Source organism: Rosa rugosa, chromosome 1, assembly GCF_958449725.1.
Source record: "Rosa rugosa chromosome 1, drRosRugo1.1, whole genome shotgun sequence".
NCBI lineage: Eukaryota > Viridiplantae > Streptophyta > Magnoliopsida > Rosales > Rosaceae > Rosa > Rosa rugosa.
The window spans coordinates 38536844-38558308 of record NC_084820.1 but is presented as its reverse complement, the minus strand read 5'-3'; the positions used below and the strand labels follow the sequence as shown (position 1 = coordinate 38558308).

Sequence of the window (21465 nt, the reverse complement as noted above, 5' to 3'; positions counted from 1 at the left end):
AGTTAATTATGGGACAACAAAATGATGCATAAACAAATTTTTAACAAGGTACGGGAATTTACCATCACCAATATCACGCCACCTGCCATGTTTTGGGATTCTTTTGCCTTTCGTTTAATTGATTTTTTAAGGAAGTCGCCAACTTCCTTTGCCCAGCACTATTTTCCCAGACTTTCCACCTCTTCACAGACTCTTATATAGTCCCAAGATATTGTTCCTCCAGAGTTTGGGAACAGGAGTTTGATGAAAAGGTTCAAGAGTACCAATACGGCAACATTTCTGTCCCGTTTCGTTTTTTCATCTCCTGTTTCTGGAGTTTCTGCCAATGCCTTCTTCAAAGCTTCCTCTGCAGCCGCCTTGTTGATCCTCTGCTTTTTGTCAAAGTATTCAGTCACGAACTCAGATCTGTATGCCCCTTCTTTGGTTTTTGGTACTGATAACCCGGATCCCGGCACTCCTAAAATCATAGATATATCACTTGTTGACATTCTGAATTTCCTGTTCCCAAACACAAAAAGGTCTGTGTCGCTGTTGTATGCTTGTAGCAGAAGTGTGATTAAATCATCCGATTTCTTTGCATCCTTTTCTTTAATTGAACCTCCATGGAATGCATCTACCAGCGTTGCAAAGGGTGTTTTCTGCAGCAGCTCTAAAGTCCCTTCAGTCAAGTTATTTATGTTTTCTGCAATTGTTTTCAGAAAAGCAAGCATTGTGCAGCGATACTGCACATAACCCTCTTTTACATATCTTTTCCTTTTCCCTGGGACTTTTTCCTCTTCATCATCCTTTGTATCTTCTTCCTCGTCAGTTTCTTCCTTCTTCTTTGTACTCTCTTTTTTTGTCTTCCTTTTATCCATTTTCTTCTTCTTCTTGGCACGAACTTCTTCTTCATCTTCATTTTCTTCCCTGTTTCTTCTTTTCTCCTTTTTAATCTTATTCTTCTAATTACTGCGGACTTGTTCTTCATTAGATCAGTTTTGTAATGTCTTGTCTTTTGTCAGTTACTTTGCCAGTGACTTGGCCAGTTACTTTATAGGGTACATAAGGACATGAATTTTTTTACAGTTACTTTGCCAGTGACTTGGCTCATGACATTACCTTTTACAATTATTTTTGCCAAATCATGGCTTGTGACTTGTTCAATGTCTTGCTATAAGATCTGTAGACTTATTGATTGACTCGTTTAGTGTCTTGGCTAGTTACTTGGGCAGTTACGTTGTCAGTGACTTTGCCAGTTACTTGAGACGTACAGTGACTTGACCAGTGACTTTGTCTATGACATTCAGGTTGCCATATCCAGTGACATTCAGTTTCTCTGTAACTTAGCCAGTTACTTACTTTAAAAGGTACCTAAGTACATGAATTCGTTTCAGAAGATCATATCAAACAAACTTTTATATACTGAAGCAATATCTGCAAGAAAATATTAAAAAATGGAAATTCCGATTAAACAAATGAATGGATATATATGATGAATCAATTCGAAAAAACTATATAACCTATCCTATTCCCTAAACAAATTTCTACACTTCATTGTGTTTTGAGTTCCAGCTGTGCCTACTTTCTGCAAATGACTTTACAACATGAGCTCTAAATTTCAAAATATCATCCTTTGTGAGCTTCTTTGGAACTCTCCCTTTTTTCAAAATTTTCTCCATTGTGTACATTACAAAAAGTCCGCAATCCAATCTGTTCATCATATAAAAATTGAAGTAAATGAATTTGAACTTTATAATGATTATATTGACATTTTTAAAGAGCTGTGTACTTACGAATCTTCTCCTTGCTGAGGGTTGTCTTTGAGTTCTGTCACTGTCATTTTTCTTTTATAGTTATCCTTGATCCACTTTATGCTTTCTGTTTGGCTCCAATTTTGTTGCAGCTGGTCAACAGTCTCTTTTCTTGCGCGGGCGTGCCAGCACCGTTCGGGTGCGGTCGTCGGGGGTGTCCCTTGACCTGACTTCTATCAAGCGATTGTAGACGAGGAGAGCACCAACCTCGTCGTGGGATTCTTTGTGCCTCGTGGTGAGGACTTTGCTGAAGTTTCTTCTTGTTCACAAGTCGATACTCAATATTGCAGATTGAGCCGAGCGAATCACCGGGAAGTATTGAGATCTTGCTAAAGCGTGACTTTAGCTTGGCTGGGTTGCTAGGGCATTACCCTTGCTTGGCTGGTTCTGTAACCGTTGTGGTCGCGGCACTACCGTCGGCTCCCGAGGAGACTAGGACCGAAGCACGTTGACAGAGGGTTTGGTGGCACTGAAAGTCGGCTTCTGAGAAAACTAGGACTAGGAGTGTGATCATCGGTAAGAGAAAGAGAAGGAGAGGAGTTGCTCTTAGAGAGGTTTGCTCTAGAGAGAACTTAGATCATCTTAGAGATGTTGTTGTTGAATGTGAATGTGTGTGTTAGAATGAGAGGAAGAAAAATAATGAAAGTGGAGTATGAAAGTGATTTGTAAAATATGGAAAAGATAGAGAAATGATGAAATGAAAGCAAGGCATGAAGGTGCAAAAACATGGAAGTGATGATGATCTATTAAAGAGATTGTAGTAGGAAAATATATCCAAGGAAAAAAAGAAAAGCATCTAGCTTTCTTCATGTGGGTAGGAAACATGAACATGTGAATATTGAGCTGGTTTTAGGTCAGTTTCTGCCCCTTTATTCCTTCAACTATTTCTCCAACAAGCCTTCAGAATGAGCCTTCGACTTCTTCATAAAAAATGTTCCACTTTGAGTGTAGATCATCCTGACAAATTTTCAGAGCTTTATTCCATGCGGTTGGGCTGGAAATGCTGCTGGACCTCTTACAGGTCCAGTTTTCCAGTTTTGCCTCTATAGAAAATTGGACTGATTGTTTGAAGGCCTTCACTCAAATCTAGCTCTGGCACTCTTCATAAGAAATGATCCTTGGGCTTTCTAGAATTAATCTGGAAAGTTTTAGCTCATTTAGATTTCATTTGGTTAGTCTGCCGCCCCTCCTTCCTTGTTTAGCTCGGTTTCTCCTAGCCGAAGTAGGAAAATGTGCTAAAGTTAACTTTTCATGCTTCCATGCTTCCATGCTTCCATAGTAGGCTTTATTTAGCCTCTAAATATATATTTCGAGCTTGTCGACAATATATAGCTTGAGCCACTGACATTGGCTCAATTTCTCCAACACATGCCTTGTCAGGCCAAAATGTTCATTTTGGGTCAGAACACTCTCTCTCGGTTTCAGTCAATGGAACTTCAATCATTTTCAGTTCTTCTTCTGAACTGTTCTTTTCATCAAATTTCATTCTGCATCCCTGTTCCAGCATGTCATCGGCTTGTTCTTTTACTGCTGTCATCCAAAGTTCTACCATGTCAACCTGCATTTCCAACATCGCAACATAATCAATAATATGCTTTCTGCTTAAATTAAATATATGAAATTAGTATGACGAAAGTGTTCCATACCATTTTTTGTACATTTTGAAAGGATTTTCCAGTTGATGATTTTTTCGGTCTTTTTGAATCACAGTGGGACCAGTTCTTTAATTCCTTGTCAAAAATGAGCAATGTATGATGAAATCCTGATTCATGTGAGATTGGGAAGAATATATAGTTGGATCTTGCCAGATTCTGGAACAGTGGTTCGCATAGGTACAGATGTACATAATACACCGTCAAATTTTCTGCAGAATTCTGTTTGTAAGAAAAAAAGAAGACAAGTTATTATCAATTAAGAATTATTTGCTTTGATTGTAGATTGATAATCGTTCCACTACTTACCCAGCACAAGGGATTCATAAAAGTTGGGACATCCAAGCCTTGTGATTCTTTCTCCAACAGCTGATCAGTTAAGAGAATTCCATAACATTTGATGCAATTGCTTGCTATCGGTTCGTCCATGATCATGTCTTTTAAATCCTGTCTTGAAACTTGTGCTCCATACTGTCTTCCATCCCAGAAGTATACTCTGCAAAGAATGAATAGTGTAAGTAACATAGATAGTGATGTCGTTTATTTAACAATCACATGGCCAGTGACTTCACTTGCCCAACTCGTTGGCCAGTGACTTCCACAGTTACATGGACAGTGACTTGGCCAGCGACTTTACTTGTCTAGTGACTTTGTCAGTTACATGGACAGTGACTTGGCCAGTGACTTCGCCATATACATGAACGATGGTCTGGCCAGTTACTTTGATAGTTACATAAACAGTTACTTGGCCAGTGACAATAAGTTTAAAATAGAATTTTCGTCTTGGCGAGTTACTTTGATAGTTACATAAACAGTTACTTGGCCAGTTACAATAAGTTTAAAATAGAATTTTAACTTAATTAAAGCATTACCCTGATGGTGCATTTTGCCAGTATTTCTGGACTCTCCTCTTGGTGTCCTGGTCCATAAAATTGTATACTTTGCTCTCCTCCCAGTCTACGACCTCAGGAGGTAGCTGTTTCTCTTCTGGCTCTTTATTGATTTCTGCATTTTCTGCAGCGTCCATCTGTCTTATTGCTTCCAGAACATCCTCTGGTACATCGTCCAACTTCTGTTGTGTTACCATCTGTTCTAGCCTTTTAATTTCAGCCTCTGGCAGTGAGGCCTTCATCTGCTTTTCTTTTTCTTCTTTTTCTTTCTTTTCAGCCTCTTTCAATCTCTCTTCAATCTCCTTTGCTTTCTTCTTTCGTTTTGCTTTCACATCCCCCCACCAGTAAATGTTGTCCTTTTTCTGTATGCTTCTCCTATTCTTTAATCTCACAACGTTAGAGTAGAGACCCATTGATGATACCGTTTCCCCAGAATGTTGCTGTGTAAGGTGCATTGTTAACTCGCCCTTTTTGCTCTGCTCTGGTGTCTTCTTCTCTTTCTCTATGCTCAACGTACGAAGTTGAGATGCTTCTTCAACTATAGGACTTTTCACTATCTGAAACATGTCAACTTGTTGTTCCATTTCCGCCACTGTGAGCATGTGGACTGTGGGGCTCTGGAACTGTGAGTCCTTGTGTGATAAAGGTGTCGATTGAGTTTCTTCTGCCACTGTGCAGTGAGGTGGAGATTGAGCTGCTGCTGTTGCAGATTCTTCGACTGTGCAGATCCCATGGGACTGACCTTCCTCAACAGTCGATTGATCTTTCTTTTCTGTGTTTTCAGCAGCCTTAGATGCAGCTCCATTTGATTCATTTTTCTCTTCTGCTGAGTTAGGTGGTGGGGAGCTGTGCTGCTGAGCTGCTGCTGCTGCAGATTCTTCGATTGTGCAGATCCCATGGTACTGACCTTCCTCAACAGTTGATTGATCTTTCTTTTTTGTGTTGTCTTCTGCTGAGTTAGGTGGTGGGGAGCTGTACTGCTGAGCTGCTGTTGAGGTGTGAGTCTTTGGGCTCAACATTTCCTCCAATTCCTTCAATTTTATCTCTAACTCATTCACTGATGATGCAAGGCAGAAATTCTCGGTCACAAGTGTAGCATTTCGTTCCTCCAGATTCACCATGTCCTCCGTGATTTTCCTTAGTTCCTGTTCCTTTTCGTTCAGTTTTTTCTTCAAATTATCTTTCTCCAAATTCATATATCTTATCTCCTCCTCCTTTTTCTGAAGCTCTTTCTCCCACTTGTTTTTTTCTGAAGTTGTTTCCTGTTCAGCCACCTCAACTTGTAGGTTATCTTTTTTGTTTTCACAATTCTGATCATCAGCTCCTTTTTCCTCTCCTTCCGGAACTGTCTTTGCTTCATCTGATCTATTCTCCTCTTCCTCGGATTCTGATTCCTCTCTATCCTCCTTCAGGTTTTCAAAGATTTTCTGAAAGAAACATATTCAATATGTCATTGACATACTATGTGACATTTGCAATGACATGTTTACAACAGTTATGAAGGCCAGTGACATGAAGTGTGCCTTGGCCATTGAACATGCAGTGTGACAGTGACTTAATCAGTGACTTTTAACCAAGATAGTTACTTGGCCAGCGACGTGTCCAGTGACAACTACTTTGACAGAGAAGAAAATACCTCTAGTTTTTTCAAGCTGTTAAAACTTGTCCAATTCTGTATCAGCTTCTGGATGTCCCATTTTCTCATCCCATGATCTTCGTTCTCCCTTCCAGATATTGGCTTGATTTTTCCAGTCTTTTGACAGAACCAATACTGCTTGCACAAAAAAACAAAAAAAAATTAGTCATAGTGACTTGACGAATGACATGCAGTTTGTCTTGATCAGTGACTTGACCAGTTACATTTCAGTCTGACAGTAACTTACCAGTATTATCAGAACGCAGCCCCCCGTATTACCATATGGGCTGGTTGACTCCTTTTTCTTTTTCAAAGTCTTTATAGACTTTTTTAAGAAGCTTCCAACTTCCCTTGCCTAGTCATAAGATCCGATCTTATCCAAATTTTCGCAGGCTTTGACGTAGTCCCATGAAATTGTTCCTCCTGCGTTTGGGAACAGAAACTTGATGCACAAGTCCAGCAAGATTAATCTTGCCACATTTTTGTCCTTCTTCTCAATCCCTTCCTCTGTTGTTGGATTGTCCTTGAGCGCATCTTGCAGAGCTTTCTCCACGGCTCTCTTGTTAATTCTCGCTGTGTTTGAAAAAAACTGCTGGACAAAGTCGGACTGATATGCACCCTCAGAAGTCTTTGGGACCAACTGACCTTTTTCTGGCATTCCTAGGATCTTTGAAATATCTCTTGTTGAGATCCTGAATTTCTTCTTTCCAAAGAAGAAGAGGTCATTTTCATGGTCGTAGGCCTGCAGGAGGAGTGTAATGAAATCATCAGATTTCTTGGCTGACTTCTCCTCTATGTAGCCACCATGGAATGCATCGACAATATTTCCAAATGGTGACTGCCTGAGCAAATCTAATGTTCTTGCACTGAGATTCTTCTTGTTATCTATAATTGTGTTCAAGAAACTTATCAATGTGCACTTGTACTGCACATGTCCTGGTTTCACATTTCTCTTCCTCTTTGGTGCTGCTTCAGTTTTTTGAAACAGCACTAAAGAGGAACCCTTCTTTGGTGATTGTTCTACTTCTTCTTCTTCTTCTGTTTCTTCCTGTCTTTTTTTATTTTATTTCAAGCTCTTCTTGGTAATCTTCTTTGGTGATGGTTCTTCTTTTTCTTCTTCTTCTGTTTCTTCCTGTCTCCTTTTTTTTTATTTCTTCAAGCTCTTCTTCGAATTCTTCTTTCTGTGTATCGTTCGATCGTGTTCTTCATCTTCTGATTCCACCTCTTGGTAGTCTTCGTCATCATCGCTTGGTTCCCTTTCTTTTCTTTTTGTTCTTGCCATTTCTGATGTTTAAATTCTGTTGAAAAAATAAGAAGGTTAGCATTGAGTTTGCAGTTACATAATCAGTTACGTAGTCAGTTACTTGGCCAGATACATATATTGTAAGTTACATGATCAGTTACATGGTCAGTTACAGCTCATGTCAATGACAACGTCAGTTACATGATCAGTTACTTGGCCAGTTACATATGTTGTAAGTTACAACGTCAGTTACATGTTCAGTTACATGCATTGTAAGTTACATGGCCAATTACATGGCCAGTTACATGATCAGTTACATATTCAGTTACATACATTGTAAGTTACATGGCCAGTTACATGATCAGTTACATGATCATTGACAGGAGTTTAACACACGTTGCCAATGAGTTGGCCTTTTCCAGTGACTTATCTGGCTTTTAACTTGTCTAGCGACCTGGCCAGTGACCTCACTGGCCAGTTTCATTATCTGAGCCTATAAAATATGTATTTGCACTAGCAGAATTTCCATTCAAGTAAAGCCTAAAGCCTAAACAGCATGACACACAGTCATTATCTCCATATAAATGGTTATGTTACTGTCCATGTCTCTGTATCAAATCACACCAAAATGGAAACAGAGCCCCTCCAAAATCAAATGATACCCAGTCAGTAGCCTATGTCACTGGCTATGTTACAGCATCAAACTAAAATTTGAAGACAGTCATTGATCATCTCCACTCAAAAAAGCTTTAAATCTTCACTCAAACCAAAACTTGGAATCGAATTGTTTTGTTTCAGAATCAAATGCAGAAATAATTATATCATATTCGACTTATAATTCCAAAACTAAATACTATATCAATGACTCGAAATTAAGTAAGAGAAGTTTCTGAGAATCGAGGCTGAAAGATTACCCGGTCGAGGTAGACGATTCGAGTTCTGCAATTCTTCGAATCCCTAAAATTTGGGGCTTTTTCTGTGAAGTACTTTTGCAGAGTCGGCGCTGCTTCAACGTTGAGCAAAACAGTCGTCGGAGAATGTATGTGTCTCAGAATGTGGCCGCCGGAGATAAAGATGAGACGGAGTAGGTTTGAGCGGTTTTGGAACTTTGAAATTCCGAATTATAATGTGGAGAAGATAAACAGTTGTGAAATTTCCAGTTAACTGCAAACGAAATTGACGGTGGCAGTTTTTGTAATTAAGTTGAAATCTAGTGGTAGGTTCTGAACAGGTGACCTTAATTATCATGGAGACATTTGTGGTGTTTAAATTATAATAAGGCACTTCAAAATGACATTTTTTATCATTATCCCTAAAAGTAATATATTTTTCCCAGTTAATTCCATAATTTTAGTCATGTCTCCGAGTTGAGGGTAAAGACAGCCTCCATCTGGTGTCCCTCTGTACCACCCTAATAACTACCATGTAACCTAAAACATGCCAAAAAAAAGGAATGACATGCAAATTGTGACAAGCAATAAAACCTTATAATTCAGTTTTATAGAAATTGCTATTAATTAAAATATTTGCAAGGTTGCTATCCGAATAATTTATTTTGTCATCATCACGTACACGTTGTGTTTCTCATGAAACTTCTGATCTAGAGGGCAGTGCAGTAGTATTATGCATGTGAAAGAGTACAGTGAACTCAGAAAACTGTTCTTGGAAAGTGGCAACAAATTAAGCTAAACCGATTATGGTCAGTTCGGTTTCTGATCAGTTTTGGTCTCTGAAAGTGGCAAACCAAACCGATCTAAAGAGGTCAGTTCCAGTCTTGGTTCCAAGTATTTTAGTAGGGAACCAACCGTAAGTCCGTAACCGAAGCCTAGATGTTGGAGTCCTGCAGGTTAACTCCCCCGCCTTCGTCCCAAAAGAAAATGGGTCGTACGTTCTAGCGTCCGTACTGCCGGACAAATGCTGTTTTATGAACCAATTACTAATGGCGACGAAGATGGGTGGGAGGTAAGGGAAGAATATAAATGAAAAAAAGGTGGATTATCGAGGAGATAAAGATGGTGGTAGAAATCAATTATGGAAGATAGGAAAGTTTCCATGAAGACCTAGATCTAAGAGTTAGGGAGAGGGGAACAAACGAGGCTAGAGAGAAGTATCTCCTTCTCTCATTAGAGAATCGTGTCTTCAAATTCATGAATTATGCAAGCTCTCAAATTTTTGATTTCATCACATGTGTCTATATACTTTTCAATTAACGTGTGTTGGTCGATTTAGTCCGTTAAAGTGCTACTATATGTGGGTTTCTTTGTTAAACTTGCCATAACATTAATTTTGTCATATACATTTGACACTCCTTTCTCTTGTCTCGTCTACAAGAAGATTAATCCCCGAAGTAATGCGCCCTGCTGCACTGAAATCAACTCTTTGGCTACCTATCTTATACTGTTATACACCATGCACAAACTGTAAGGTCATTTTCAAATGTTAATTTCTATGTATAATTGAAGAGAATAATCAGAGCTTTTCAAATGTCAATTTCTAGCTTCGGCTCTATAATTTCCCCAGTTACTAGGTTTGAGGTTAACTTAGTAGTTAAGTTTCATGAAGCTACTTTACAACTTGGTAGTTGAGGTTTCATTAACCAAGGAATCATTACGTGTGATTGGTGAGTGGAATATAGAGTAAAAGTAATATATTCGCCCAAGTAATTTTAGTCATGTCTCCGAGTTGAGGGTGATTAAAGACAACCTCCGTACCGTCCTAACTCCCATGTAACCTGGAACATGACAAATGTGAAAAAAGCCACCATTGTTTTAAAGAGTAGCAAAAAAAAAAAAAAAAAAAAAAGAGAGAGAAGGAGAGAGACAGATTGTGACAAGAAGCTATATTGATTATTGTGATTATACTACTAAATAATGAAGTGCTGTTTTATAAAGTAGCTAGCCAGATATTTAGCTTAAGCTCATGAATGATTCTGTTTATGACGCAGTCGGAACAGTAACCTAGGTTTACAAGCAATAAACCTAAACAAAGAGTTATGAAGTCCGCCAGAGATAAAAGAAAAAATTCTCTATTTGATTGATAATAAGATAAAAGATAGTTCTGCAGCCGTTTAAGGTTGCTTATATATGAGAAAAGAAACCCTAGGGTGACTAACAATGAAACCCTAAAGCCCACGGGTAAAAATAAAACAAACCCAAAACAAACTAGGAAACCGAAAATTCTGAAAAACAGTAAATTGCATTTTTGAGGCCCTAAACGACCCCGAAAGCCTGAAAAAGCCCACACGTTGTGGCATAACTACAAGTTTTGTTCCTGGCGCGATTCCCTTTCCGGAAAGCTATGGCACGATCGAATCGGACACCAAATGCGAAAGTTGCAATAGTAACTTTCGTTTTCCTTTTCGTCCTTTTGCACAATCGAATTGTTCTTCAAATCGGGCTGTCATTCGTTCTACATCAGTCTCCTCCACCTCCGAAGAACTCGACCCCGAGTTCTCTTCAGGATAAAGAACCTCATCTTCATGAAACTCATGCAAATCAGCCACATTAAAGGTGTTAGAAATGCCCATGGAATCAGGAAGGGCAACAACATAAGCATTGTCGTTGATCTTCCTCAGCACCTTAAAAGGACCATATTTTATGGGCTTCAGCTTGTTGTAGGTACCAACAGGAAATCTCTCCTTCCTCAGAAACACCATCACGTCATCGCCCTCTTAGAACATTTTAACTCTTCGATGCTTGTCAGCTGCAGCTTTATACTTGGCATTAGTTTCTTCCAGCTTGGCCTTAACTTCTTCTCTAACAACCTGCACATCTCTAGCCATACCCTCAGTAGCAGCACTAACACCAGAAACTTTAGGAAGCTTCACCAAATCAACCACATGTCGAGGAACAGCAGTATAAACTAATGAGAATGGTGACTTCCCTGTTGCACTATGCACAGCACTGTTATAACCAAACTCCACCTGTGGTAAAGCATAATCCCACTGTTTGGGCCTATCTCCACAAACACTCCGAACCATGTTACCTAAAGTTCTGTTAGTAACCTCTTTCTGCCCATCAGTTTGAGGATGAGCTGTTCCGCTACGATTCAAAGCTGTTCCAAACATTCTCCACAATGTAATCCAGAAGTGACTAAGGAACTTTGTGTCTCTATCAAAAGTAATGGACTTGGGCACTCCATGCAAACAAACCACCTCCCTGAAAAACAGTTTGGCTATATTGGACGCATCAGCAGTCTTCTTACAAGCTATAAAGTGCGCCATCTTGGAGAACCTGTCAACTACCACAAATACAGAATCCACACCCCTTTGGGTACGGGGTAATCCCAATAAAAAGTCCATAGCAAGATCCTGCTAAATATCTTCAGGAACAGGTAAAGGTATATAAAGTCCTGTATTTTGGGACTGACCCTTAGAAACCTAGCAGGTGTAGCACTTCCTCACAATAGCTCCTACATCCTTCTTCAGCTGTGGCCAGAAATACCTCTTCTCAAGGCTAGCAATAGTTTTGTCACGGCCCAAGTGCCCACTCAAACCCCCTCCATGAAGATCTCTGATAAGTTTCTCCCTCAATGATGAACTAGGAATACAAAGCCGATTGCCTTTGAATAAATAACCATCACTCACATGGAAATCTGCAACTGCATGATTGCTACTGCACTTGGCCCAAATTTCCTTAAAATCAACATCTTCCTCGTATAAGTCCTTCAAGAGATCAAAACCCACAACCTCCTGAGCTAGAGTGATCAGCAAGGAAGCTCTCCTACTCAAAGCATCTGCCACCCTATTAAGAGTACCAGATTTATGTTGAATCACAAAAGGAAATTTCTGCAGAAAACTCGCCCATCTTGCATGTATCTTGTTTATAGTTTTCTGACTGCTAAGGTACTTCAAGGCCTGATGATCAGTGAACAATACAAACTCTCTCTCTGAATAAGGTAGTGCTCCCATTGCTTCAATGCTCGAAACACTGCATAAAATTCCTGATCATAAGTACTCCACTTTTGTCGAGCTTTACTTAGCTTTTCACAAAAGAACGCTACTGGTCTCTTTTCTTGTGACAACACAGCACCTACTCCCACGCTACTAGCATCACATTCCACCTCAAACACCTTGTCGAAATTGGGAAGAGCCAGAACTGGTGGAGTACAAATTTTCTCATTGATTAAGGCAAAGCTCTTCTCTTGCTCTTCTCCCCACTGGAATTTGCCATTCTTCAAACATTCAGTAATAGGAGCAGTAATGGTACTAAAATTCCTCACAAATCTCCTGTAGAAAGTAGCTAAACCATGAAAACTTCGCACTTCAGAAACTGTTTTTGGAGCTGGCCATTCTCTTATAGCTCGTACCTTCTCTTCATCAACCTAAATGCCTTCCTCTCCAACCACAAAACCCAGAAACAACAGCTTACTAGTGCAGAAAGTACACTTTTTTAGGTTAATGTACAGTTTATTTTCCAGTAAGGCGCCCAAAACCTGCCTCAAATGTACCAGATGTTCTTCCTTGGTCCTGCAATATATCAATATATCATCAAAATACACCACGACAAAAGAACCAATAAAAGGACGAAGAACCTGGTTCATAAGCCTCATAAAGGTGCTGGGTGTATTAGACAACCCAAATGGCATAACCATCCACTCGTATAAGCCATCCTTGCTCTTAAAAGCTGTCTTCCACTCATCCCCTGGCTTGACTCGAATCTGGTGGTAACCAATTCGAAGATCTATCTTGGTAAACACATTGGAACCCTCCTGCTCATCATCAAGCATGTCCTCCAAACGAGGAATAGGAAACCTGTATTTCACAGTTATCTTATTTATGGCTTTGCTGTCGACACACATCCGCCATTGATTGCCCTTCTTAGGAACAAGGAGGACTGGAACTGCACAAGGACTCATGCTCTCACGAATGAACCCTTTTTTCAGCAAGTTTTCAATCTGCTCCCTCAAAATCTCGTTCTCCTTGGGACTCATGCGGTAATGGGGCAGATTTGGCAAACTAGCTCCAGGCACCAAATCAATCTGATGTTGAATGTCCCTCATAGGTGGTAATTCATTGGGCAACTCATCTGAAATCAGCTCTTCAAACTCTCCCAACATATTCTGCACTTCCTTAGGGATCACCATATCTTCCTTTTCTACAGTCAACAAACCTTTAATCACCACTGGACAGAAAACTTCAGATTCTTTAAAGGCTTCCTCCATCTCAAATTCACTGCTAGACAAGGGCAGAAAACTCTCGCCTTTCTTTCCACCAGACTTCTCAAATTGTAAGACAGGAGCCATAGCAATTTTATGACTATTCCATATAAACATCATCACATTATCTCTGCCTTTGTAAGTCACATCCACATCATATTGCCAAGGTCGCCCAAATAAAATATGACAAGCATCCATATCGATAATATCACACAGAATGTCATCTTTATAATGCTTACCAATGGATACCGGTACTTTGCAGGACTCAGCAACTCGAACCTGTGGACCTTTTTTGACCCACCCAAGGGAATAAGGTGCCTCATGAGGCTGTGTAGGTAACTGCAAATACTCCACCAGCTTCTTGGCTACAAAATTTTCACAGCTTCCATTATCCACAATCAAATTGCACACTTTGTTATTAATGGAACAAAGTGACCAGAATATATTACGTCGCTGCCATCTGCTTTAGGAGACAATAAAACCCGCTGCAACACAATATTAACCTTTTCAGGAGACTCCTCGACCACAAACTCAGCCCCATCATAATCGTCACCTCTTTCAACTTCTTCTTCATCTTCATCATACTCACCTATAAGAGTAGCTTGTCTCCTCTCAGGACACACATTAGATCTATGCCCAGGCTTGTTGCATCTATAGCAAACTTATGTTGTAGGCCTAGCATAAGGATTATTGAGCCTCTGGTTTGGGGCCCTATTTGGAGCACCATTAGAACTGCTAGAACTGCCAGTCCCTTTAGAAGGGGGATTGGAAGCCCTAGAAGCACTTCCTGTATTCTGATGTAAGGCTTTACCCTTGTCAGTTGAGGCGTTTACCAAATCTGTGCTCCTTTGGTAGTTATATCTCTGGAAAGAAGAAGCTCGTGAAGACTTCTCTAACAATTCTGCCTTCAATGCTAGATTTGAAGCTTCTGCCACAGTCCACACAGTTTGCAACCCAATTTTCTCCTGAATGAAAGGCTTCAGCCCACTGATATAGCGAGCCCACTGATATAGCGAGCCACCTTCTAGCCCTCAGTTTCTCCTAGTTCATTACGCTCTGAATAACGTAAGAACTCAGCGGTGTACTCAGCCACTGTCCTAGTTCCCTGGACACATTCAATATATAACCTATACAGAATCTGCTAATAATCATCTGGCAAGAATCTTTCCATCATCAGCTGTTTCATTCTTCGCCATGTTTTAACGCTCTGCTTCATCTGCTTCTTTCGAGTGTTCTGCAACTTATCCCACCAAACTGCAGCAGTACTCTTCAATCTCCAGGAAACATGCTTAACCTGCTTGTGTTCAGGCACCTCCCTAATCTCAAAGAATCTGTCCACCTGAAGCTGCCAATCCAGGTAATCTTCCACACCCAAGTTGCCTGAAAAGAAAGGAATTTCAGCCTTGACTTTGTAATCCTGGTCAGCTTGTCCTTGTTGTTCAGGTTGCACAATTTCTTCTTCAGACTCATATTCTAAATCATTATCAACAACTTCACCACGTGGAGCCCTAACTCGCTGGCCTCCTTCTAAATCGTTCTCCCACCAATCCACGAATTTCTCCAATATGATTGTTCATGGTGTTGATGGCAGCGGTAAACACTGCGGTAAGAGCATCAAGATCTGCTTTCGTAACTTCACCCATTGCTACCAAGGTATATAGGAGAGACAGGGAAGACCTGCTCTGATACCACATGACGCAGTCAGAACAATAACCTGGGTTTACAAGCAATAAACCTAAACAAAGAGTTCTGGAGTCCACCAGAGATAAAAGAGAAAATTCTCTATTTGATTGATAATAAGATAAAAGATAGTTCTGCAGCCGTTTAAGGTTCCTTATATATGAGAAAAGAAACCGTAGGGCGACTAACAATGAAACCCTAAAGCCCACAGGTAAAAATAAAACAAACCCAAAACAAACTAGGAAACCGAAAATTCTGAAAAACAGTAAATTACATTTTTGAGGCCCTAAATGACCCCGAAAGCCCGAAAAAGCCCACACGTGCCACGAGTTTTGTTCCTGGCGCGATTCCCTTTCCGGAAAGCTATGACACGATCGAATCGGACACCAAATACGAAAGTTGCAATAGTAACTTTCATTTTCCTTTTCCTCCTTTTGCACAATCGAATTGTTCTTCAAATCGGGCTGCCATTCGTTCTACAATCTACATCAGTTCACAAAAGGAAAAATTTAAAAAAAAAAAAATCATCATCCCAATTTTATAGTTTGAAAACAATCTTATTCTTTATGCACTGCCAGTTACACAAGTAGAAGCTCAGTATCAAGGATAAACCTCAATGAGAGATCTTACACCCAAACTGGGAGTTATCTTATAGTCACTGAAACCTGCATCAGAAAAGAGCTTAGCCCATTCTTTTTCATTCCTTTCTTTTCCGGTGACCACCACCATCATCATGTCGAAGAACAGTTGTTACTCAATTGATTCCTCGTCTCCTTTCTGGTTTTCCATAATCATATCTATGATAATCACCTTGCCTTTCTTCTTATTACTTGTTATTGCCTCTTTACATCGCACAAGTATTTTCACAGATTCTTCATCACTCCAGTCATGCAATGTACACACTGCTTGTCAAACATAGCAACCAATTGTGAAGATAAAAACTGTCTGCAGGACTTATATACCAGTTCTTGGGTATATACAGTTAGACATTATAATTAATTGTTCTTCATTACCTAGTGTTAAATTATATTTATGGTATGTTTTTGTAGTTTTACATTGGTTAATTATAATTTACTAAAGAAAAGAAATGGATGATAAACTTATTTCAGTGTTAGATTGATATGTGAAATTGGACTACATACAATATGAGAACATGACTAACAACAGAGTATTGATGAGATTTACCTTCAACATAATTGCAACTGCCGGAGGAACTGCCTCAAACATGTCCCCTCCAGCATATTTCAAGTTCTTACTTCCTTGCACATGGGGTAGATCAAGTACGGTGCAGTCAATTTCTGAGAATGCATCAACAATGGCATTGGCCATTGTTCCTGTACCACCCCCAACATCAACTAATGATTTCAATCCCTCGAATACCCCTTGCACTCTTTAAGTAACACGCTGGTCATCAAACGAGTATCACTAGCCATGTCATCATTGAAAAGGTTGGCATGACTTGGCTCCTGGGTGATGTAGTCCCAAAATGTCATCCCATATGCCGTGTTAAATGGCGTAGGGTCATCATTTTGGAACCAAGTGCTCATATAATAGCATGTGTTTGTGAAGTTAGGGTTGAGCAGAGTCATTAGAAATGGTGTTATACTGAAGGCCAAGGGTGATCCTTTAGGAGGAGCTGAGAAGCGTCAGTAAGTATATAACCTTCTTCCTCATCCAGTTCATTCAGCTCTTTTTTTGCAAAGAAGCCGGAGTGGACCAATATACGCATGAGGCGGTAAACACAGGGGACTTTTGTTGCGTGAATTGGTAATGCAGATGTGAGCTCAGAAAGAGTTATGGGGCGGCCATGTAACGTCCCAAGCTGCACCTCACCAGCTTAAGCACGTCACAGTGCCGCGACCCTCTAAAACATAAACCGAACGCTCGATTTATATTCTAGAGAACCGCTAGGCAGTTTGTTTGAAAACTTTTCGTATAAACACAGCGGAAGCTACAAATATTTTTGAGGTGAAAAATCATTGAGTTGTTAAAAGTTATTTCATTCGTCTAGAACTTGAAATGAATTCCCGCACACGAGGTACGAACTTCAAGGAAATGAGAACTCAATCAAAATTGACACAAGGCTAACTATCAACAAGTCTCGGAATACGAAGTTCAAGAAATAGAATTTAAAACAAGGTCTAAATGATAAAATTTACCGAACTTGTTCCGCACACCCAGCTCCGTCTGCTATTGTCCCGTCACCAGTGCACAGTACCTGCATCAACACTGTTGTAGGGGTGAGCTTTCGTTCTTGCAGCTCTACAGGAACTCTACCACGACTAGGTTTGAAACCAGCAAATATATCTTTGGGATCCCAGTATGAAAACACGCTTAAACCAAAGATTCCAAGGAACGACAAACTTTATAAGGTTTTATAACTTAAAAACCGATGCATGATGCTTTAATAAATATGGCGTCAAATCCAAGTATTACCTGATGGCTGGTCCCATAGACCCACTACACGACCTTACCTCAAATTAATTTATCACCAGGTAAGCGTAGCGAGAGCGTCCGCTACCTAACTACACACACGGATCGGGTCGTCATTGCGATCGCTCACCGTCCGACCTGTGTAACTAACCCTCCGGAGGTTTTGGGGATCGAACCCAAGGAAGTCAGAGCCACCCTTCACTCTCAAGCCATCACATTTCTCACATGGTTTGATTAGTATGCGTTGCATTTGAACATAACCAAACCATACCATCTAACATGCATCATTCAATAACAATATAAGAAAATCACTAACCGAGGAGAGTCCTGAATCCCTACTTGGATTCCGATGCTTCCTATCACATACTCCGAGAGTCGCGAACCTTCCGTTCCTTGGGTAACTGGAGTCCTAGATTCCGACATTTCGACCGTTAATATCACATTGAACTAATAATTGAAATCTCGACGATCAACAAATCGTACAACCAACTTTTCCTAGTTTGACCAAGAGTTGACTAACTGTGACCAATGTTTGACCAATCGAGACTCGTTCGATAATTTACCCAAATTACCGAACCCTTACTTGAAATTACGATATCGACCAAAAATATATATATATTAAGTGCACCCGATTTATTAAGGCCCACACAATATATATATAATTTCTTTTCTCTACTTAATAATTTCGTCACATGGTAATTCGATGGAATTTACTATGGACACCCAACATGATTCCATCTTCATACAAGGTGTGCCCAAATTACTAAGGACACCCAAACATAACTTGATCTTTTTCACATTGTCAGAACCAATTCAACTAAACGCATACCTGCATATTTATGCTTTGTCATTTTCACCAGAATAAGAAACATACTACAACATCCATCACCAAAATCATTTAACAACTACAATCTTAGCAAACATGGACAAAACAGCAAGCTCACAACATAGCTTTCGATTTCTTCTGACTAACTACCAATTTATTCTTCTCAAACACAACATCACAGCATGCATGCCTTGTATGCTACAAGGCAGCCCAGTTTCCAGAAGTGTAAATTCTCAGACCTTCAACAGAACCCAACTCACCTTGTGATCGACTAGATCGAAAAGGAACCTCGAATTGCAGGTCTGCTTTCCAACGAAGAACACAGCAAGCCGAACCTAGCCTAACCAACCAACTCATGTCGTTAACAACCGATTTTCTCCAAGTACAAAACTGTGATTCAAGGTTGAGATTATACCTTTGTAATCAGAAATCTACGTCAATCGAGCCAAACTCAATCCCCAGAACCCCACTGCCGAGACGGAAATGGTCATGAACTGATGATTTTCACACCAGAAATTCGACAGACTTCTCGATTGGGGGCTAGGAGTGCAGCACAAGCGGCTCTGTCGGTGACCCGAGTGGCCGGAGTTTGCAGAAATCGCCGGAGGAGACCCAAGGCTTTCCGTCGTCGAATCCCCGCTTGTAGTCGCTGCATGTAAGATCTGGAACCACAGGGACGTAGACGACGCGGAGGCGAGGGAATGGTGGGTATGCGCCGTCGTGGGGTGGCCGGATGGTGGCGCGACTGCCGGGTTTCTTCTCGGGTCGCGGTCGCGTCTGGGTCGGAGAACTCTAGCTCTCTCTGTCTCGAATTCTCCCGAGTCTTCATACTGTTCCCCATGTATATAGATATGTCCAAGTGATAATGGACGGCTGGGATCAAGCGGTGGGGAAAATGGATGGCTAAGATTGCTCCACTTGTTTTCTAATTCTCTAATTTATTTTCTAAAATCTACAACTTCGAAAAATCGCTATAAATAGCTCAGTTACTCGGAAAATTTCCCGAAAATTTCCATGAACTCGTCATGTTGTGTACTTTATCATCCAACTCTTAAATCGAGTATTTCACTTCATGAAAATTTCTGAAAATATTCTCGAGCACTCTGACGTTTATCGAGATCGCTAAATAATTTCTCATACGATCTCCACTAAGCTCGATACATTTTTCTGGGGCTCACAGGCCATGTTTTTTTATGATATCTGGTATACCTAGTTCAATTGCAGATTTGAGGGTCATGAAGTTTATGAAGCTGAAAAAGTGTTTCCATATGTGGCTTGAGCTTGAAGAAGCTGGGTAGAATGCTCTCCACTAGCGTACTTATGGTTAAGGTGCTTAAAGCTATTCAGTCTTTCCATATTGATGATTGGCCAATGATTGAGATGTAATTTTGCCTTGGTTAAAGGTATGACACTGATAAATTATTGGTGTGTAATGCCCTAATAGCACCTGCAATAGAGGGGACTGATTCTTCATTAGTGGCTGCATAGTGGGAAATGAGATTAACCACTCTTATTAGTGTGTATTGGGACAAAGGAGACTAATTCAAATTGGTGTGGAATGGGGAAATTTCTAGTAGTGTGGCAGTTTTGTTTAAACCAACGAGAGCACTATATATAGACTAGCGGAGTATTTATGTATCTACTTTTCCTCTATATATTAATGAGAGGACGTAGGGGAGTATAAAGATTTGCTGTTGAACTTTGACTAGAAGGGGAGTATACGGCTTCACTATTAGAGTTGCATTGTTAGTCATCCCATCTCCAATAATCAAACTCCTATACAAATTAGGGTTTATTCAAAATTTCATTTTGATAGTTTCAAACATCCAAATTGATAAAGAAACAAACTCAACAAATAATGTTGACTGTATTAGGGCCCGTCTCATACTAGTTTGGTTCAAATATTGCTGAACATTGAATCTAACCTAGATTAGTCTAAGATGTTCCAATTGTGACCGTCTAAAATTCTCAGTTGATCAACAGTCGGTTAACTGATCAATTCAGTCCCAATGAAAGCTGACATTATGGAAATTCTCAATGTTTCAACTCTTGATAGTGGGAAAATGACGGATGAAGAGTGAAAAGAATGGTAAAAGGAGAAAAGTAAAACAAAGAGAGAAAGCAAAAGCAGAAGAAAGAAAATGAAGACCATATGACTTTTTGGACGCCTGGACAAGAAAAGAACAATGAAAAACGAAGAGAAAAGAAAAATAAGAGGAAGAAAGATTAATTTTAACTCTTGAAATAGTGGGAAAATGACGGATGAAGAGGGAAAAGAATGGTGTAAAAGGAGAAAAATAAAACAGAGAGAAACCAAAAGCAGAAGAAAGAAAACGAAGAACAGATGACAATTATGCATATACCCTAATATTACTCAAGACTAATTTGTGAATCACAAACCTTTTCCGTTTCCGAATTGTCTACATTGGTAGAGACAAGATTTTCATCTTTTCTAAAGACATCATCTGATGTTTACGCCAATGTCTTCAGTATCAACAAAGCATCCTTGGTCATTCATCATAAACTTCTTCAACATTGTCATTAGTCATGCATTTTATGACCGCATAGTGTCCGCACTTGATTCAAGCTTCTTCACTTTTTATTGCATTACATTCAAGTTTCGCTTTGAGGGGATTTCTACTTACTCGAATTTCCCTTGAAGGGATTTATCTTCACTTAGATTTTCGTTGAGGGGATTACTACTCTTCACTCATATTCGTCTTGAGGAGATTTCTCCTCATACAGATTCACCATGAGGGAATTTCGCCTCACCCAAATCAGCCTTGAGAGGTTTCACCTTACCCAAATTCGCCTTGAAGGGATTTCACCTCACCCAAAGCCGCCTTGAGATATTTCACTTCGAGACATTTTTTCTAAACAGATTGTGCAGCCTCTTTATTAGGCCATTTCCTGACTAGAAACCGTTCTTTAAATTTTACACCCACACATAACCTCCATGATATATCGGTAAGTTGTGAGAAAGTTCAAGTTGTCATATATTAAGCAATAACCTGTAGAGGTCGTCGCTTAATTGATTTTCTTGTGAGAAATTAAAGCTGTCACATAAACTTAACGGACAACTTGTATAAGTCATCATCTAATTGATTTTCAGCAAGGGAGTTCAAGTTGTCACACAAACATTAAGCGACAACCTGTAGA

The 21465-nt window shown here is 39.9% G+C and overlaps 1 long non-coding RNA gene and 1 pseudogene across 1 annotated transcript; both read right to left on the bottom strand.

Annotated features, from left to right (window-relative positions):
- Positions 1-5661: 5661 nt before the first annotated feature.
- Positions 5662-6300, bottom strand: LOC133726439 (uncharacterized). The gene is made up of 3 exons (XR_009854805.1): positions 6216-6300; positions 5969-6103; positions 5662-5759 (listed from the first exon to the last, which is right to left on the bottom strand). It is a non-coding gene; the product is annotated as an uncharacterized LOC133726439 (long non-coding RNA).
- A 9321-nt stretch (positions 6301-15621) lies between these two features.
- On the bottom strand, positions 15622-19662 carry LOC133736826 (probable O-methyltransferase 3; annotated as a pseudogene).
- Positions 19663-21465: the final 1803 nt, after the last annotated feature.